This window comes from Glossina fuscipes, unplaced genomic scaffold (genome assembly GCF_014805625.2).
Source record: "Glossina fuscipes isolate IAEA_lab_2018 unplaced genomic scaffold, Yale_Gfus_2 238, whole genome shotgun sequence".
Taxonomy (NCBI): domain Eukaryota; kingdom Metazoa; phylum Arthropoda; class Insecta; order Diptera; family Glossinidae; genus Glossina; species Glossina fuscipes.
The window spans coordinates 549,764-563,771 of record NW_023998581.1 but is presented as its reverse complement, the minus strand read 5'-3'; the positions used below and the strand labels follow the sequence as shown (position 1 = coordinate 563,771).

The 14,008-nt window shown below is 37.3% G+C and overlaps 1 pseudogene; it reads left to right on the top strand.

Moving 5' to 3' along the window:
* Positions 1 to 1,839: 1,839 nt before the first annotated feature.
* Positions 1,840 to 13,027, top strand: LOC119642625 (annotated as a pseudogene).
* Positions 13,028 to 14,008: the final 981 nt, after the last annotated feature.

The window sequence follows — 14,008 nt, the reverse complement described above, 5'->3', positions numbered from 1 at the left end:
CTTCGTGTCCTACGGTGCGAATGGGGCCTTACAGGTGTGACGTTCGGGTAATATACGGCTGACTCTTTTTTGCTTGTGCAACAGATGGAGCTTCGGTGTGGTGCCCGAATGTCACGTCGATTGTAGGGCAAAATAAGATCTTGAGCTGCCAACACGTAATGCTGTTGGTGTGTTTGCCCGTTTTTAAAACGGTCTCTAGTCGCGCTCTATAGCTACTGATATGTGCACCCCTCTGGACCTTGAGGCTCTGCGTTTTACCAATGCCTGTAGGATGAAGAGGCCTTCCCCTTGCTTGATGGGCTAAGAACCGCGAATGTAGAGAGGCTAAATAGTAGAGAGCGCAAATCGCTGTTATATGAACGTTGGGACGTTGAAGCTTACCTCACCAAGTAATGTGGGCGAATAGATAAAAGCGCTAATTAACCTAATTAAGAAGGAAACGCTTAGAATAAATCTACGTTTCTTAAGTGACGGTAAGGATAACGGAAGCAACCTATTTTCATAAGGCGACAGTGAGATAAGCGGGTGTCAGCCCAAATTCCTAAGTGCAAACAGTGAGAATTGCTTTCGATGAATTCAATTGAATCTACATGACATTTACAGGAAAGAAACCACACAACATAGGCGTGCTCAGGTATTAGTCTAACTAAGCACATGTATAGCTTTTTTGTAATGTAAGGATCCTTAAGCTCTTTGGAACACCTTTTAATGTAATCCAACAGTGACATAGTTTTATGCTCAATGTACAAATTAAAACGTAATCTTTGGTCGAGTAGAATCCCTAAATCGAAGATCGAATGAACGTTTTCCAACTTTTGCGAATCATTATTGAATGACTTCCTCCTTGAGAAAGAAAGCTTGCTGCACTTTTTTAGAATATTATAAAATTTAACGAACATCATGTAACCAAATTATTAAAGTCAATTTGAAGCTGATACTATTACGATTCCAAGAAGGAAGAAAACAGTTTAACATTGTCAATACTCCGATTACTTCAGTCGGGACATGATTAACGTAATCCTTTCGAAGCATCTAGGACGGGATTTTTAGCAGGGTCTTTGATATCTGCACACTTCGCATGGCAAAACTTTCGCAAAGCCAACAAGCAATGAATCGTTCAGAATCAGGACTCGCTTTTGTTCGAAATGATGCAAAAAACTCCCTATGTCAAAAAGTAATAGACAAGATAGAGTTTGTGAAAAGGTAATAAACAAAGAAGTATGTCACGTACTCGAAAACGATCTCTCCAGTTAAACGCAAACTATATACTATTAAAGACACAGAAAACATGCAGTAAGCCAAAAAATAACTGTAAACAAGTAAAAAATAGAAAGACACTTATTGACGAGAGCACCAAGTGCTGGTTGCAAAAATGAAAATGAATATCACGATAAAAAGTTGAATATAATTCAATTAATTTAAACACTTTTGTGCTTTTATAATTAATTACGGTTTAAAAGTGTGTAAAACTATAAACCAATAACATAAAAAAATAAAGAATTGCATATTTACATTTGCGTTTCGTATGCCATCGGGCAACGTGGGGTTAATTATTCACGGCAGTGTATCCACGAAAACCACTTAGAGATCTCTGTAAACAAATGTATGAAAGAAACGACAGTATAGAGGTGTACAAATTAACAGCACGCGTCCCACAATTACCAATACCTGGTTCACTTTTGTTGCAAAGCTGTGGTTGAGCGAGCTGAGCTTGAAGTTGGAGGAGCACAAAACAGAAGCGGTGGAAGTGTGTAAAATACGAGTCGGAGGGTATATCACACATTCATCCCGCGCTCTCAAATATCCGGGAATCATCATAGGTCATTGACTCAACCTCAAATGTCACAGAGATTGTGTGGCGCGGAAAGCCCCACGTATTCAGGCGGCATTAGTGAGAATAATGGTGAACTTAGGAGGGCTGAAGTCATCTACAATGAAGAATATAGTCACTGTGGCGACTTCGATCATCATGTATGTCAGCCCAGTATGGTAGCGCTCTGCGACAAATATACGGATTCTGCGCAGTCTCGAAGGAAGCAGCCTTCGCGTTGGCAGACGAGGCGCACCTATGGGCGGCGTGGAACGAACTGTCAGCCCCTAGAAACAATGAGGAAGGAGGAACGGTTCGTCCCGACGAGAAAGTCGCAATAGGGTCACGAAGAATCGCTGAAAGGTAAGTCGAAGTTCGCTCTTATGCGGAAGGTAGAACAATAGGTCGGCAGAGTGCTATTTTACTCAATTCCTGAGTGATTGCTGCCGGGTGTACTTGCACATATTCGGATACGACACCTAACTATTATGTCCGAGCTGCGCTGATGTAGCGGAGGACGCCCAGTTCGCAATATTTTGATGTATGTAAGATTCGTCACTGATATCATTGTCAGTACGGAAGCTTGGAGCACTGTATGCAAGTTCATGTCAAAGATGCTTTGAGAACTGCCATGCTTAGAAAGGTCAGCGAAAACTAATAAGCGAGCCCGCAAATGTCCCACCCAAAGATGCAAAATATGGTGAAGAGTGCGAAGGAGTATAGTGTTAGCACGTCGGCGCCATGGATGGCGAATCGGGCATATTGCTGGAGCAGGCCAGTAGTATTTGGGAAGATAACCTGCCTCCAACTCGCATAGAAAAACGCACGCACACAAACAAATCAGACATCGTTTTAACCAACTCACAACACTAACGCATGCATAAAGTTCTATACTTTTTACAACAAACATTGTATTCATCACATATTATGAATCCCATCAACAAACAACAACGCATACCTAACCTGTCCTCCTAAACTAACAACACATATTCTTCCCTCCTGTCTATAAACACGCTACAAACAATTAAAAACGAACTCAATTTTCCAACAAAACGGGGGTTTCCTGGAGGAAGATATGAAGATCGTAAATCACAATTGCACATGCTCATATTACTTTCACAAAAATGTCTTTGAAACAATTTTTTTCTTATTATATACGTCCTAATGAAGAACTGAAAAAAGAATTCTTTAGAGAACATATAATTAATTAATTTACAATAAAACATGAACGTGCATAGAAATGCATAGACAAACATCCAAGAAAAGAAATAGAAAGTACACTCTAGGTGGTGCGACTATTTCACCGTATGGCATTTTAGAATCCTTTTTATCTGCACTTTTATTGTTGTTATTTCCATTCGTGCAAATACCCCGCTGAAAGAGAAAAAAGCGTCAGTGTTATGATACTTAAGAACAACAAAAAATCCAAAATTTCATTTTATTTATTATTTTATGATCATATATAAAAGTATTTATCAAGAAACATTTAACAATGAAAATAGAGGGAATTTTACAGGTAAAGCTTGGAAGTAAGTTCGCCGAAATTTCTATCCTATATGAGCAGAGTTTTCTCTTAATTTATTCTAAAAATAATCAAAAATTTTTTATTTTTTTATTTTCAATCGAACAGTTTTATTAATATTTTATTTATTTATTTATTTATTTATTCTACTTATACTAGAAACTCAACTAAACAAATAACAGTCGAGTTCAATTGGCTCTTAATGCAAAACTTATATTAATTAATAATAAAATTTAGTATAAGTATAATAAAACAAATAAGAAGAAAAAAAAAAGAAAAAAGAAAAAAAAGCATGTACACTATCAGCATAGGGACACACTTACAACCGGTACAGGACCAAATTGCAAATGAACCCCTAAACCATCGCAAACATGCATAAGCCTGGCAACCGATAATAAATTGTCAATAATTGATTTTCGAAACGTAACGATTTTTTAGGATAAAAGCTAATTTAAATGCGACATAGGTAAATCGCGCGTATTAAGCAATGTTGCTTTAATGGACTTTAAAGAGTCCGATAACGAGAATAAGTGGTAGACGTCATTTAGGTTCTTGCAAACGACTCTGAGCGGATTGAACAGCTCATAATTAAACTTACACTGACTAAGCTTAACCAAGCTAAAGTGACTGGAGAAGCGGTTAGGGACATTAAAGCTTATTTCACCAAGTAATGAAGGCGTGTCAATAGCACCATTTATTACTTTGATTACAAAGGAAGCGCCAAGAACAAACCTACGTTTCTCAAGAGACGGTAAGGACAGCAGAAGCAACCTATTTTCATACAGAGGAAGAGAAGCAATCGGATCCCAGCCCAAATTCCTAAGGGCAACAAAAAGAATTACTTTTGAACGGATTCAATTGAATCGACGTAGCACCTATATGAAGAAGACCACAAAACAGAGGCATACCCAAGTATAGGTCTAACCAAACACATGTACAGCCTTTTCGTAATGTGGGGATAATCAAGCTCTTTGGACCACCTTTTTATAAAACCAAGCGCGGACCTCGCTTTGCTTATCGAGAGCTCAATATGCAAGTTGAAACGTAACCTATGGTCAAATAGAACGCCTAAATCTGTGATCGAATCGACATCCTCCAACTTATGCGAATCTATGAAATACTGAGTAATGAATGACTTTCTTCTTGAGAATGAAAGCTTCCTACATTTACTCAGATTTATTTTCAGCAGATTCAAAGAGAACCATGCAACCAAATTATTCAAGTCACTTTGAAGGTGATGTGATTGCGATTCTAGACAGAAGGAAGAAAACAGTTTTACGTCATCAGCATACATTAAGATCTGGCTCGAATTATCTCCGATGGGAGATCGTTAATGTATAAACTAAATAAAATGGGACCTAGGTGACTTCCTTGAAGTACGCCAGAGATAACGGGGAATTCATCCGAGGTGATGAAGTTAAACAAAACCCTGAAGGATCTATTGTGCAGATAAGAGCTTATCCATTTCACTAAGTAGGGTGGGAAACCAGAGGCTTGGAGTTTAAAGATAAGTAGTCTATGGTTAACCATATCAAATGCTTTGCTTAAATAAATAGCATCTGTGCGAGAGCCACTAGAAAAAGCCTTGAAAACATGACAGGTAAACTCTAACAAGTTGGTGACTGTAGATCGCCCTTTCCGAAAGCCGTGCTGGTGCGGAGAAATATACGAATTAATGGCAAAGGCCAAATGCTGAGTCACAATACGCTCGAACAACTTGGGCAAGACACTCAACTTGGCTATGCCCCTGTAGTTCTCAACAAATTGTCTGCTTCCATTTTTGTGGATAGGAATAAGGAAACTACTCTTCCAACATGAAGGGAAAACACCTAAATACAAGGACATGTTAAAAATCTTTGAGATCACACCACATAACTCGACAGCGCAAGATTTAAGTACACATGATGGAATTCCATCAGGTCCAGGCGAACAACTGTATTTTAGGGAACTCAACCCTTTAAAAACGTCATCTTCCGAAATAACCAAGTTAAGTATTGAAACCGAGTTAGTTATAGGATATGGGTAGTTTGCTGATAAATCGAAATTAGCAATCGAAAAGTTTCGTCGGAAATACTCAGCAAATAGATTTGAGATATCAAAATCATCCGAGGAATCAGAGCCATTAAAAGAAACATGAGAGGGATATGTGGAAATTTTTCTTTTAGAGTTAACAAATTTAAAGAAGAATTTAGGATTAGCAAACAGAGAGGATTTAATGAACTGAAGGTATCTGCAGTAATAATGATGGTTGAGGGTGTTAAATCTATGTCTCGCCACGGCGTAAGCGACATAGTCGAGCGCAGAGCCACTTTTCGAATACTTTTTGAATAGCGAGTTTTTTCTATTCTTGTGATATTTAATTGTCTTATTAAACCATGGAGGACACCTGCGTCGAGGTCGACAATGCTTGGTCGGAACAGATGCAGCAATAGCTAGATTTAATGTATTGTAGAACGATGACAATAAGCTTTCAATACTACCGGTTGAGAAATCAAGGGTCAAATGTGAAAGACGATGTTTTAGTAATACAATATTGATTTTATGAAAATCATAATAATTATTTAAAAAAGGTTGATTTGGCACATTAAGGCAATTCAACAAACCATCATTCATATGATGAAAGGAAATGCATATTGATGGATGATAAGGATCGTCAGGTAAACTAAAAGGTGGACAACGATTTACGTAAATCTCGGGAAAATTGGCAAAGCAGAGATCAAGCAGTCTACCATTACAATTAGGGGTACGATTATATTGACCCAAATTATAATCAAACAATTCACTAAAGAACACAACAGCCCTATCAGACGTTGAAGTAGGAACCAAACAGCCAGAATTATCAGTGTTACACCAAGTGACTTGAGGCAAATTGAAGTCACCCAATGCAACGACAAAATCGGTGGGTCTAGACCGCTTGGCCACTTCACAAATGAGGGCAGCGTGTTTCTTGTAAATGGAGATATCAGAATATATGAACAGGTTATAAATAGATGTTTATCAGGCATATTTGCACGAATAGCGATAAATTCAACGTCAGGAGAAGTGGGAACTTCAATTAAATTGGACGGGACTGACGCAGATTTGGCAATTAAAATACCACCACCAATGCGATTCACTCGATCCTCTCTGAAGACTTGGAAAGAATTATGAAAGAGTTCCGACGAATGAAGATCGGGTTTTAGCCAAGTTTCAGTAAAGGCCAAACAGAAAAATTCCGTGCTCACTGAATTTAGAAAAGTGGAACGAATTTTCGAATTTAGGCCCCTAACATATTGATATATAAGCGATAACGAGCCTGAAGAAACATTTAGTTTTTTGAATGGGAAAGCGCTACTGCATTAGTACTACGGGGTCGATCACGTGGGATAAATTCCTTAATTAAGAATCCAACAGGCCACAGTGATTTGTTTAACAACATATCACTGTTTTCAGTCGGAACTAATATTTTAAAAGAGGAGATTGCCCTAGCTTGAGAAGGAGCCATTTTGAAGATGCTAACACGCTTTAAGTTGACTGATGGGACTTTCGTCGCCAGATAACTTTTTATGTTATCCACCGAAGTTTCAGGTGCCAGTCTTGACACAAATATTGCCGTTCTGGGAGGAACTGCCGTCAAGCAAATGTCATTGTTTGGAACAGGAGGGTGGTTCACGGTAGGAGAGTTTCGAGTTGGGGAGAATATAGATGGGGTTATCGCCCTTGTACCGGCAGCTTGTGAGACTTGCCCAGTCTGGTGACCAGCATTCACACGCGAACAGCCAGGAGGAGAGGATGATTTATTTTTCTCTTCATTACTTTTAGGCGATGGCGCTTGATTAGAGTGAGTGGCGGCTCTGGGCGGAGATACCCTTGCCACTTCAGCGTAGCTTAAAACCGATGGACTTGCCGGCTTGTTTGTAACTGTTTTGCTACCAACCGACTCAGGAATATCGGAAACATTACTGTTCATTTTAGAGTTAGAGGGAGCGGTAACTTGTACCAACGAATCAGATTTGGAGAAAGCCAGAGGTGACGTCCCACACGCTACGCTACGAGTAGAAGATGAGTATCCAATAAAACGCCACTCATCAAACTTAGGCTTAATGAGCTCAAACTTTTCCCACAAGGAGCCGAGATTTCTACTCAATTCCGAGAAACCATAACGGGTCTCCGTGAAAAGTTTATAAAAGTCAATGTCCCGTTGGTTACAGTCGGGACATGACCATCTTAACCCTTTAGACGGATCAGCGACTGCGTCAGCAGCACGGCCGAGAATACCGGCACACTTTGCATGACCAAAGCGCTCGCAGAGCCAACAAGAAACGAATCTATCAGAATCTGGGCCAGATTTCGCCCGACAAGGTGTATATAAACACTCCATGTCCAGTCAAAAGGACAGTTGTGGATTATGAAGAACGGACACAAAAATCACTAAAAACAAATCCTGAACATAAAAATTTATCAACCAAATTTGTGCAAAACTTCTCTGTTACGTTGACACTGTAACGAGAGATCACTAGCAACACAAACTCCAAACAGCGAAAAAATAACAGAGAAAAAAGAGAGAAAACAAAAAAAAAGAGAGATTTATATCAGAGCTCAAAATTTTTTTTTGCAAAAATCAAATGAATCAAAGCGTAAACGAAAAATATTTCTTTTGCTTTGAATTCACTCACTTTCTTCTCAAAGTATATTATAAATTCACACACTATAAGGCAGAATAGCCACGAAATTCAACAAAAAATTAAAATATTAATTGCCGAAACAAAATATAGACGACTATACCGCGCGACAGAGTTGCCAGAGTTGGACCATTACTGCACGAAGTTTGCGAAAGCCTATCAAATGGGTTTAGACCAAGTTGATCTGCGAAAGAAGGACCGTGTAACAATCTGTTATTTTTGCCAGGCAATTGGAATTCAGTGCGAACTATTCCATACTAACCTGTATCATTCGCACCACAATGTGAAATGGCATTTAAACAAAATGACAGACATTCTACGAGTAACGCCGCTAAACGCGGCAGTTTTTTTGAGAAGAGTACCAAGTTGAACGTTCGCGCCATTGCGATTTGTTGCTCCCCAGGCCAACTTTTTATGGTGAAGACGGAATACATACCCATTTGCGGCCGTGCTTTTAAAATAAAATGGTTCCATCACATCTCCACCGATATCGGAAAATTGGATCCAATAGAATTTTGGGCTTTTCCAACGAAAGTTTTTTTCTGCAAAAGAAAGCAGTGGAGTTAAGGATAAGATTGACCAACTTTTTATTGAGGTTGCAAAAGCAGCTAGAGTACTGGGAACGAGATGGCGGTTGGGCGACGGCAGAATTTAAAATTTGTAAATTCACCATCTTGCAATACTCCATAGAACTCTTTAATAGAAGCGATGGGCGTGGTCTTTTATAACATAAACATATCCATAAAATATATGTATAATGAAAAGCATGATAAACAGCATAATTTTGTTGGTAATTATATTATGATGTTATCTGATTAGATAACTAACTGAATTTTTTTATTTATTTCTTTCATTGGGAGAAACCTGTATGGCTAATTTTCTTGCTCATATACAGCAGAAAATAAGTGAACTGCATTCCAAATATTGGAAGAATTCCGCATTCACTCAACAACTAGCCCAACATCAGCAACTAACGCAGAACCAAAACACTAAATGCTACATCTGCCAGGGAGCTCTGTTAGGAAGTACGGATAAGCACTTTAATTACGTTTATAAGTACGTTACGAATTTAGGTAAGTTTTCCAAGTTAAGCTACCCTACATGCCAAAAATTTCCAATAATTCATTTATTTAGGACCTAATTTGTGTAACAAACAATTGTATATAGCAATCACTAAGAGAGCAATGGAGGGAAATAGGGTAAAATATTTAATGAATTTTATTTAGGAGGTGTTTAGGACTGTAATAAAATACCCTATTTTATAATAACAATATGGTTTCGTCAATCTCCAATCGATAACAAAGCTTTTCCTTATAAGCCTTTGATATAACTTTTCTAATTTTTATTTATACTTTCTCTCAACTCAACAGAAGAATTTTTGGATTATCTTAAGCCTCCAACTCGTTTAAATAGAACTATTAACTTAAAAAAGAGGATTTTATTCATTTTCCTAAAACGACGGCAAGTTTGTAAAGGAAGATTTTGCAAAGACGGTAAGCCGAAATGGTCAATACCTATAAGTCACACACAAACCTGTATCTCTTCTGGACCCATTTTCCTAAAGCGACGACAATGGATGCTTTTGATTGCAAAGATGGCATACTTTGGCATAACGTGCTTTTCATCGAGGTGTGCGACTTGAATATTTTCGGTGAAGTTGATTACGTTACGACGATGTATCCAAAATGCTAGTCTCAATTCGGGAAGGACCAGACCATTACTTCTTTAAGCGCCGACTGGCCCGCGTTACTATAATAAGAGAAATATCAAGATGTACTGTTGTTAGAATACGAGAAGTGTTAATATAAATTTTAAGTAGACATAGGTAATAACCAATTTGCTGATAGGTTTGGTGAGAATGTCGTTGGCTGTCCTCCGATAAAGGCTGTTTAGATAACTATATTATGTCTGGGTAACTGTGACGAGCAAAGAACCTGGAAAAAGCAGTTAAAAGGTTTTAGTAGGTAAATGACTATTAGCTTTAAGGTGTATTGCCTTGGTGGCAAAACAAATAAACAATAAAACATAACGTTTTGCACTTGGTTTTGTCCCTGTCTAGGGAATTTCTTTCTGTGGGAAAATTAATTAGCCGGAATGAACTGGATTTGGGATTCCCGTAACAATATTATTGGCTTTCAGTGATAGAAATTCTTTACCGATAAGATTTCTCAAGTAATCTAAGGTCGTTTGCGATCAATTTTTGTAAAACAAACCCTGCATATTGCAATACAAAGTTCACGCCGGTTAAAGTTGCATATGCAGATTTCAAATCATGAGCACTAGCTAAGACATCATCGACGTATATGTTTTTTCCTATAACACTTGCAATTTTTGGAAATCTCTTTTCATTTTGTTGAGCCACACCTAAAATAGTTTGGATAGCCAAGTATGGGCACAGTTAACACCGAAGGCCCTTGTGCGCATTTCGAAAACTTCAAAGCCATGGCTTTCATGAAAGGTTATTGGTTGATATTTTATTTGTGAGGGGTGAATAAAAATTTGTCAGTTAATTTTTTCAATGTCTGCTTTATATACATAACGAAACATATGCCATCTTAATGTCAAAACCGTTAAATGAGCTTGTAAGCCTGTTCCAGGATAAAGCACTTCATTGTGAGTGTTGGAGTTGGGTGAGATGCATTACATACCACTCGTAATTTAGCACTTACGTTATCGGGGTAAACACGGCGTGGTGTGGTAAATAATAATTACTACCATCGTTAATAATAACCTCAGAGGGCATTTATTTCATGTGATTGAGTATTGAATGTTCTTTGTGACTATCATCATACACCGTTTTGATGTTTGGGCACGTTAAAAGGCGAACTTCCTTAAGCAGGAACTACGATAGGACGTTTTGACGAGATCGGACAAAGGTTTTAGGTGCAAGACATCCTCGCATAAAGAGTAAGTGCACCATACACCGGCCATTTGGATCCCTTATAGTCGTTGAAACAAACAGTTTTTTACAAAGCTTGTTGAGGACGTGTGATTTTGCGTACTTTCCAAAATTTTTGCAATTGCTGACTAATGTTAATAGTATTAAAATGTGAGGCTATTGATTATACAGGTGGTTTTTACTTTTCGCGTAATAATCCATCCAAAAGCACTATTTTGGGCGATAAATGATGACTAAGAGTCTTTTCTAATTCCTTCTAAGATAATTTTCTGGCAAAGTTATTTCCCATAGAGGCGTCAGCTAAAGGCAAATTTCACAATTAGGATGTGTTAACGTACAAATACTGAAAAATGTAATTACAAATACTGCAAAAATAAACGTCTGAACTTGAAATTGGTGATCTACATGCGGACTTGTATTAATAGTGCACATACGGCCTGGGGTTGCTGATAGTGTGCCGTAATATGGGTTTTTAATATGTTTTTTAGGAGCGCTAATGGGAGATTTTGTGTCACTAACGCAAACATCGACATGTATTTAATATGTGTTGGATTCTAAATGGGTATTAAAGGTTTGGCGAGTGCTTGAGGCTGTAGCGGCTTCACAAGTTGAGCCCGGAGTATCATCACTTAGTTCAGTGAGATTTGGAGTATTGCTAAAGGATTGATCATGTTGATCTGATGGGATAATAGTGATGGAATTTTGATTCAATGCAGCAGGTTTATTATTTATTATTAATTTGCATGCTCAACAACTGCTGACTTGGGATATGGCGTTCTTGTTCTAGACGAGAATGAGAGCGATGTAAGAGAGAATGATGCGTTAGTTTGCAGATATTACAGACAAAGTTTGACTCTTGGATACGCTATGTGTGTTTGATAAGAATGCGCCTTCGTATCATTACGTCTCCTTAATTCCGCGCACGAGGAGAGTTAACATTAGGACATTGTGTTCTAACGTACGTTTTTTTGCTTTGCGCTTTTTCGGGTAAAAAAAAAAAGGGGATCCGTGAGCTTGCTTACTTTGGGGTGGTTTCAAAAAGAAAAAAAAGAATAAACGAATTAATCAACTAATTGTAGAAATTGCTTTCGAATTTTAAACAAAGTTTAAATTGTACTGAAATAAAAGTTACGCTAATATTTAAAAAAACAAAAACGAACGATAAAAAAGAGAAATCTAATCAGAATAAAGTCTGTATTTGCAAGAAAGTAGAAAAAGGGCATCTTCTATTCAATTAAATAAAGTAATGTTTGCAGAGATAATACAGAATATTCGTTCATATAGAAAACATAATTAGAAATAATGCAAATGAAATATTTATAGAAATATAACAAAACTGTATATCTTGCGAATCTATGAAAGCACATGAATATAAGTGAAAATTATAGCATTATTACCAACGATGAAAAAGAAATCTATACTATGTCTACAAAGAGAATCGCATAGTAACAACACAACTGCTGAAAAACTTTTCGGAACACAGATATCAATGTTATAATGCAAGTCTGTTAGATCCTTGACTACAGCCACAGTGGAATTGTTTGGTCTCGAAAATCCCCTGCGGTTAGCACCGAATTTAATTACGATTGTCAGTCTAATGGTCAATGTTGTCTTAACATTCATATTAGCTCGTTATAGCTCAGGCAAAATAACTCCTACACACCGGTGGACGCGCCTCTTTTGCGCTTTTGACCTGTTTCTTTATCAAAGCCTAGATTCAATAGCCGGAAAACTAGCCAGACGAATAAATATGTCATCGCAGTTGGGTGAGCTTTTCGAGCATGGATGCGCTTCCTTATCCACTGTGTTTATTGCTGTATTATGCATATACCCTCTTAGTTGGGTCACTTTCCTAACTGGTTATCCTTGTTTTGTGTTTTTGTGCTATTGATTTGTTTGATTGTGTCCGTTGCCAAAATTACGTTTCAGGCACGATACGTTTTGGAAAAATTCATGTAACTGAAGCTCGATAAACGATCGTAGGTGTACACTTAATGTCAACCATGTTTGATCTGGAATTCTGGTTAACAAAGTTAAGATATTTTTCGTGTGAAGTACGCACTAACCCTCTATATTTTGCTTTTTGCATTAATATTATTATATTCCTTCGTATTTTAAAGAGAATTGTGATCTAGTACAACCTTATTATTTAAATATATGTACCTATTTTCCCGAAACAGTAAGTGTGGCTACTTATATTTTTATACAGTATATATAATAAAAAAAATAAAAAAAACGAATTATTTGTCTTATACATAAAGATTTGTACACGTTTATACAAGTATACATAAATGCCCGTATACATAATTAGAACTAAACGAATTAATTTATAACTATTATATATTTTAACATGTTAAATCTTGATTGATCTGGAACGGAAAAGAAAAAAGGGATATAAATTGTAGTTTTACTTAAATTTAAGGGGAAAGTAGTTTAGGCATCTTCGGGATCTGCTATAGACATCCTGGGCCGAAGGAGACCATAGGCAGGGCGGGTATAGATTATATAGATTATATAGATATAAATTTAATGCTGTTAATAGTTTCTATAGACAGACAGAAAGGATATAGACAGTATATGTTACAGAATTTCTAAGTATTCGCCTATTATTATGTCTCTCTACCAAATTCTGCCACGCTACGGCGAAACCTTCATTTGTCACTGGGCTTGTTTTGATTACATCCCCGTTTTTACCACAGGTTTTTTTGCAGCAAATGGTGTAATTTCCTGCACATTCTCCTTTAAATACTTCGGCATCGCAGAGGATAAAAGTATATTACGAAATACAGAACTCTTAGCTTCCTCATGGGTTCCGCTACTATTTTGAAATTTATCAAAATTTTCATTTATGCAAGAACAGTACTGGAGGTAAGCTTTCTATATTTTTAAATACTGCGATTTTATTTCCGAAAACGGAACGTCAGTCTTGGTTTCATCGAAAACTGCTATATTATATGACCGCCCAAAATACTCAAAAAGAGACTTCACCTTATCTTACAAAATTACGAAATCATTTTCCAACGGACTGTAATGAAATATCCAGTTTTACACCAACGATTTGATTTTCTCATTTTCCAGTCGATGATAAAATATTCCTTATTTGCCTTGGATAAATT